Raw genomic sequence first — 6,764 nt, 5'->3', positions numbered from 1 at the left:
TGTAATTTAGTTAATAGACCGAAATGGGAGTTCCAAACCTCTCTGCCAATAGTTTTCAATGTTCCCCTCCCCACTCAGACCCTCTCTACCAATAACAGCTAGGTTCCCTCCCCCACTCGACCCTCTCTACCAATAACAGCTAGTTTCCCTCCCCCACTCAGACCCTCTCTACCAATAACAGCTAGTTTCCCTCCCCACTCAGAACCTCTCTACCAATAACAGCTAGGTTCCCTCCCCCACTCAGACCCTCTCTACCAATAACAGCTAGGTTCCCTCCCCCACTCAGAACCTCTCTACCAATAACAGCTAGTTTCCCTCCCCCACTCAGAACCTCTCTACCAATAACAGCTAGTTTCCCTCCCCCACTCAGACCCTCTCTACCAATAACAGCTAGGTTCCCTCCCCCACTCAGACCCTCTCTACCAATAACAGCTAGGTTCCCTCCCCCACTGACCCTCTCTACCAATAACAGCTAGGTTCCCTCCCCCACAGAACCTCTCTACCAATAACAGCTAGGTTCCCTCCCCCACTCAGAACCTCTCTACCAATAACAGCTAGTTTCCCTCCCCCACTCAGACCCTCTCTACCAATAACAGCTAGGTTCCCTCCCCCACTCAGACCCTCTCTACCAATAACAGCTAGGTTCCCTCCCCCACTCAGAACCTCTCTACCAATAACAGCTAGGTTCCCTCCCCCACTCAGACCCTCTCTACCAATAACAGCTAGGTTCCCTCCCCCACTCAGACCCTCTCTACCAATAACAGCTAGGTTCCCTCCCCCACTCAGAACCTCTCTACCAATAACAGCTAGGTTCCCTCCCCACTCAGACCCTCTCTACCAATAACAGCTAGGTTCCCTCCCCCACTCAGACCCTCTCTACCAATAACAGCTAGGTTCCCTCCCCCACTCAGACCCTCTCTACCAATAACAGCTAGGTTCCCTCCCCCACTCAGACCCTCTCTACCAATAACAGCAAGGTTCCCTCCCCCACTCAGACCCCCTCTACCAATAACAGCTAGGTTCCCTCCCCCACTCAGAACCTCTCTACCAATAACAGCTAGGTTCCCTCCCCCACTCAGACCCTCTCTACCAATAACAGCTAGGTTCCCTCCCCCACTCAGAACCTCTCTACCAATAACAGCTAGGTTCCCTCCCCCACTCAGACCCTCTCTACCAATAACAGCTAGGTTCCCTCCCCCACTCAGACCCTCTCTACCAATAACAGCTAGGTTCCCTCCCCCACTCAGACCCTCTCTACCAATAACAGCTAGGTTCCCTCCCCCACTCAGAACCTCTCTACCAATAACAGCTAGGTTCCCTCCCCCACTCAGACCCTCTCTACCAATAACAGCTAGGTTCCCTCCCCCACTCAGAACCTCTCTACCAATAACAGCTAGGTTCCCTCCCCCACTCAGAACCTCTCTACCAATAACAGCTAGGTTCCCTCCCCCACTCAGAACCTCTCTACCAATAACAGCTAGGTTCCCTCCCCCACTCAGAACCTCTCTACCAATAACAGCTAGGTTCCCTCCCCCACTCAGACCCTCTCTACCAATAACAGCTAGGTTCCCTCCCCCACTCAGACCCTCTCTACCAATAACAGCTAGGTTCCCTCCCCCACTCAGACCCTCTCTACCAATAACAGCTAGGTTCCCTCCCCCACTCAGACCCTCTCTACCAATAACAGCTAGGTTCCCTCCCCCATTCAGAACCTCTCTACCAATAACAGCTAGGTTCCCTCCCCCACTCAGACCCTCTCTACCAATAACAGCTAGGTTCCCTCCCCCACTCAGACCCTCTCTACCAATAACAACTAGGTTCCCTCCCCCACTCAGACCCTCTCTACCAATAACAGCTGGGTTCCCTCCCCACTCAGACCCTCTCTACCAATAACAGCTAGGTTCCCTCCCCCACTCAGAACCTCTCTACCAATAACAGCTGGGTTCCCTCCCCCACTGACCCTCTCTACCAATAACAGCTAGGTTCCCTCCCCACTAAATGTAACACGTTTGGTAAACAATATTGTTTATATTATTACCGACAGGATAAAGGCTGTGAGTTCCCAGCCAAAATACTGAGCACTTTCTTAATTCTGACTAACCTTGCATTGTACACACTTCATATTTTCTAAAAAGAAAATCATGCATTCAAATGTTACCCCCTCTTGTATATTTTGTATACGCCTTTTTATATATATATATATATATTTTATGTGAGTAAGACTTTTTTTTCATCTCATGTTATTAGTTGTCTCATTTCAGGAGGGGAGACCATCATATGCAGTTTGGGTATGCTGTACGCGGGGTGATCAGTTTGGGTATGCTGTACGCGGGGTGATCAGTTTGGGTATGCTGTACGCGGGGTGATCCGTTTGGGTATGCTGTACGTGGGGTGATCAGTTTGGGTATGCTGTACGCGGGGTGATCAGTTTGGGTATGCTGTACGCGGGGTGATCAGTTTGGGTATGCTGTACGCGGGGTGATCAGTTTGGGTATGCTGTACGCGGGGTGATCAGTTTGGGTATGCTGTACGTGGGGTGATCAGTTTGGGTATGCTGTACGCGGGGTGATCAGTTTGGGTATGCTGTACGCGGGGTGATCAGTTTGGGTATGCTGTACGCGGGGTGATCAGTTTGGGTATGCTGTACGTGGGGTGATCAGTTTGGGTATGCTGTACGTGGGGTGATCAGTTTGGGTATGCTGTACGTGGGGTGATCAGTTTGGGTATGCTGTACGCGGGGTGATCAGTTTGGGTATGCTGTACGCGGGGTGATCAGTTTGGGTATACTGGACGCGGGTGATCAGTTTGGGTATGCTGTACGCGGGTGATCCGTTTGGGTATACTGGACGCGGGTGATCAGTTTGGCTATGCTGAACGCGGGGTGATCAGTTTGGGTATGCTGTATGTGGGGTGATCAGATTGGGTATGCTGTACGTGGGGTGATCAGTTTGGGTATGCTGTACGCGGGGTGATCCGTTTGGGTATGCTGTACGCGGGGTGATCAGTTTGGGTATGCTGTACGCGGGGTGATCAGTTTGGGTATGCTGTACGCGGGGTGATCAGTTTGGGTATGCTGTACGCGGGGTGATCAGTTTGGGTATGCTGTACGCGGGGTGATCCGTTTGGGTATGCCGTGCGCGGGGTGATCAGTTTGGGTATGCTGTACGTGGGTGATCAGTTTGGGTATACTGTACGTGGGTGATCCGTTTGGGTATGCTGTACGCGGGTGATCCGTTTGGGTATGCTGTACGCGGGTGATCCGTTTGGGTATGCCGTGCGCGGGTTTTCAGTTTGGGTATACTGTACGCGGGTGATCAGTTTGGGTATGCCGTACGCGGGTGATCAGTTTGGGTATGCTGTACGCGGGTGATCAGTTTGGGTATGCTGTACGCGGGTGATCAGTTTGGGTACGCGGGTGATCAGTTTGGGTATACTGTACGTGGGTGATCAGTTTGGGTATACTGTACGCGGGTTTTCAGTTTGGGTATACTGTACGCGGGTGATCAGTTTGGGTATGCTGTACGCGGGTGATCCGTTTGGGTACGCCGTACGCGGGTGATCGTACCTAAAGCTACTCAGGTATCTACTCTCCTCCTCTGCTGAAGCAAAGCAGGAGGTCTAGCTGTAAAGGATTGTACATCCCCTCAAATGGCACCCTATTCTCTTTATGTAGGGCACTATTTTTGACCCGGACCCTATTACGTGTACACAGTGTCTCACTGCGTCGAGCCATAGAATCACTTTGATTTAAGTCACTCTTTAGAGATGTATATAATAGTTTTTTTACTTTTTTTTTTACTTTAGTTGCCATGGAAGTGAATGCAATGCATACAGTGTGTGTATTCCGGAATAGCACCTTATTCCTTTTATAGTGTGTTACTTTTGACCAGAGTCCTTGTTAATAGGGTTCCATTTTGGGTTCCATTTTGGGTGTGAAGACACTGGAAAGGTTTGAGGTTGTAAGATTTTTTTTCCTTTTTAAATAAAACATCTTAACAGTTTCTCTCTCTCTGACTTGTGATAATATATCATTGTAGTGGCTAAAAACGTCCAATTTTATAATTGTCTCAATACAATTTCCATCCAGATCCTTTAGCCACAATGGACAGTAGCGATATGTTCGTCTTGACGCAGACGAATCCAATGTCAAGAGTTTGTTTTTTTGGGGGGGGGAAATAATCTATTTAATTGTCGTTTTTTTTTTTTTGGTTACAAAAATGTAAGGAGAACTCTTTTAATTAAACAAATTTTGATAATTCAAACTATAGAAACAGACGGTATGGTCAAAAGACTGTCGTTCCCTGTAGCCCTTTTAAAATGCGCATTATGGAGGAATCGCCATTTCCCGGTTGCTGAAATTCTAATGGTCTAATTTCAGTTTGTGGCAAAATAAACAAGTAGGGTTTCCCAAGGTGTGCGCGTTTTGGGGTTTTTACCCTAGCGCTACACAGCTGATTTCATATTATCAACTAATCATCAAGCCTTTGATTCATTTGAATCAGCTGAGTTTGGGAAACGCTGGTGTAGAGAATCATTGTACCATCTAAATCTGTTTTGAAATATATTTTCCATAACCCCCCAAAAAAACAGTATTTTCAGCTGTTTTTGAAGCGGGCGATAAAAAAAACACGGAAGTAATAGACGCAAAAACTAAACGTAAAGAACGAGAAGCATAGAAATAGTGCACATAGAACAGATCTACCGCTACTTAATATTGCTAAGTAGAAGTGCTGAGCAATTAGTGCTTTTTTTTTTTTTTTTTTTGAAGTGTATTTCGAGTTTGATTATTTAAGGGATAATCAACGAGGGGCTATGTATTCTGTGGAAAATAATGAACAACATGGAAGGTATGTTCCACTACTCGCTAGTGGAGTGGCATTATGTCCAGATACCGCATAGAGCCCCTTGATGATTTATCCCTTTTTATACCATGGCTATAATTCAACACATTTACAAGAAGAAATGGCTTCCAACATCCCACTGAAGTAACTTTTAACTAGAAAGTTGACTAGATAGCGACAGTAGGTTACCTTGGTAACAAAACAGACTCGCTAGTTTAGTTAACTAAAACTTTCAGTCCTAGATTGCTATTATGAAAATCGAGAATTCAACAATGCCAATAATGTTTTCCATGATTTGAATATGTTGCTAATTCATTGAATATAAAGTGATAATGCCCTCAAAATATTGCGGTTTTGAAACTGCAGTAAAAGTGCTGTAACTATTAGTCCACTGTGATGTTTTGGATGCAGTAATTGCAGAATAACTGTTATACTGCAAAAATTACTGTAGTTAAAAGAAAGAAAAAAAAGATTTATTCATTATTTGCTGTACTGAGACTGCACTTTAACTACAGTTACACTGCATTGTACTGCAGTTAAACTGCACTCTGACTTCAGTATTGTTTCCGTAAGGGAAAGCATATAAATGACTGGATTTGGATATAGCTTTGATCAGTATGAAAATTCAAACCTCATGCTACTTGAATCATATATTAGATATATTTTATGAGTCCTACATTAACAATTAATGAGCCTAAGCCTTAAAAAAAAAAAAAAAAAAAAGGACAAATGATTGTGCTGTTATCCAATAAATATATGATATAGGTACATTATACACGACAGAAAAACATAAAAGCCCATAGCTATAGCTAAGCTATATGCTCTCTTGGGTAAATACATGAAATTAGCCAGTAGGCTAATCTGTTTGATTGTGAACTGTGTAACTTTTATAATGTATTGGACTGGAATTACGCACATCATTCCTACCTGTTTTGGCTGCGTAACAAACTTACGTTATCTGTCTACCCGTATAATGTAACAACAGAACTCTTATGGCTGTAGTAACACTTTATACACATTTACAAACGACCTGTTTTTAAAAGTGCTCGTTTTGGGTCCACACGGGTAAGTTAACTTTACTGTATGTAAAGACCGTCGCAGAGGATTTTGTTTTTGAGGAACCCGATCTCGGGCGTAACTCTTTCCATTCCGCTTCAGGCAACTTCGATGTAAAGTTTCATCACACCTGTAGTGACTGCTTCTATCCCGTCACGCCCGTTGTTGTTTATCCATCTGTTTATGAATCCCTTTGGTCTAGGGGGGGGGGGGGGGATGGATACGAGACCCGTAACATAAATCGTGCAAACTATAACAGTGAAAAGTAACAGTGAGAACCAAAAAAACCCACAGACAACTGAAATCTACCGTCAAACACTCAGGTGTATTGTTAAACACACGGTAATGGGGGTGTGGGGAAAGGGGCTGAGCTGGACCCAAGCAAAGAAACAATAATCCAAAAACACCCCTAAGCTAGTCTAGCCTATTTCCACAACAACTAACTAAAAATACAGAGGGTGGTCCGCCCAGTTCTAACTAGGTTACTTAGACACAGTTTTCCTACGGGTAATGTAGGCCCATGGGAGACTTGTCTTGGTACCCCCTTTTCCCACCAAACAGTCAAACAACAAAACAATACTCACAGGATAACCAGACAAAGGTGACATGTAGTAGCAAAAACGAGAGAGAGAGAGAGAGAGAGAGAGAGAGACACAGAGAGAGAGACAGAGAGAGAGAGAGAGAGAGAGAGAGAGAGAGAGAGAGAGAGAGAGAGAGAGAGAGAGAGAGAGAGAGAGAGAGAGAGAGAGAGAGAGAGACAGAGAGAGAGAGAGAGAGAGAGAGAGAGAGAGAGACAGAGAGACAGAGAGACAGACAGACAGACAGACAGACAGACAGACAGACAGACAGACAGACAGACAGACAGAC

The 6,764-nt window shown here is 45.4% G+C and overlaps 1 protein-coding gene across 2 annotated transcripts in view; it reads left to right on the top strand.

Annotated features, from left to right (window-relative positions):
* The window catches only part of LOC106582552 (small ubiquitin-related modifier 1), a 14,305-nt gene extending 10,304 nt beyond the window's left edge, over nucleotides 1-4,001 (top strand). The window contains exons 5-6 of one of the 2 annotated variants that reach the window (XR_006761246.1): nucleotides 1-102; nucleotides 353-4,001. The exon at nucleotides 1-102 is cut by the window's left edge and continues 2,519 nt beyond it. The gene's annotated coding sequence lies outside the window, so the exon portion shown is untranslated. The other variant, XM_014165739.2, reaches the window with a different exon arrangement.
* Nucleotides 4,002-6,764: the final 2,763 nt, after the last annotated feature.

Source organism: Salmo salar, chromosome ssa21, assembly GCF_905237065.1.
Source record: "Salmo salar chromosome ssa21, Ssal_v3.1, whole genome shotgun sequence".
In the NCBI taxonomy this organism is placed as follows: Eukaryota; Metazoa; Chordata; class Actinopteri; order Salmoniformes; family Salmonidae; genus Salmo; species Salmo salar.
Note: the sequence above shows the minus strand (reverse complement) of the source record. Positions and strands in the feature narration are given on the sequence as shown.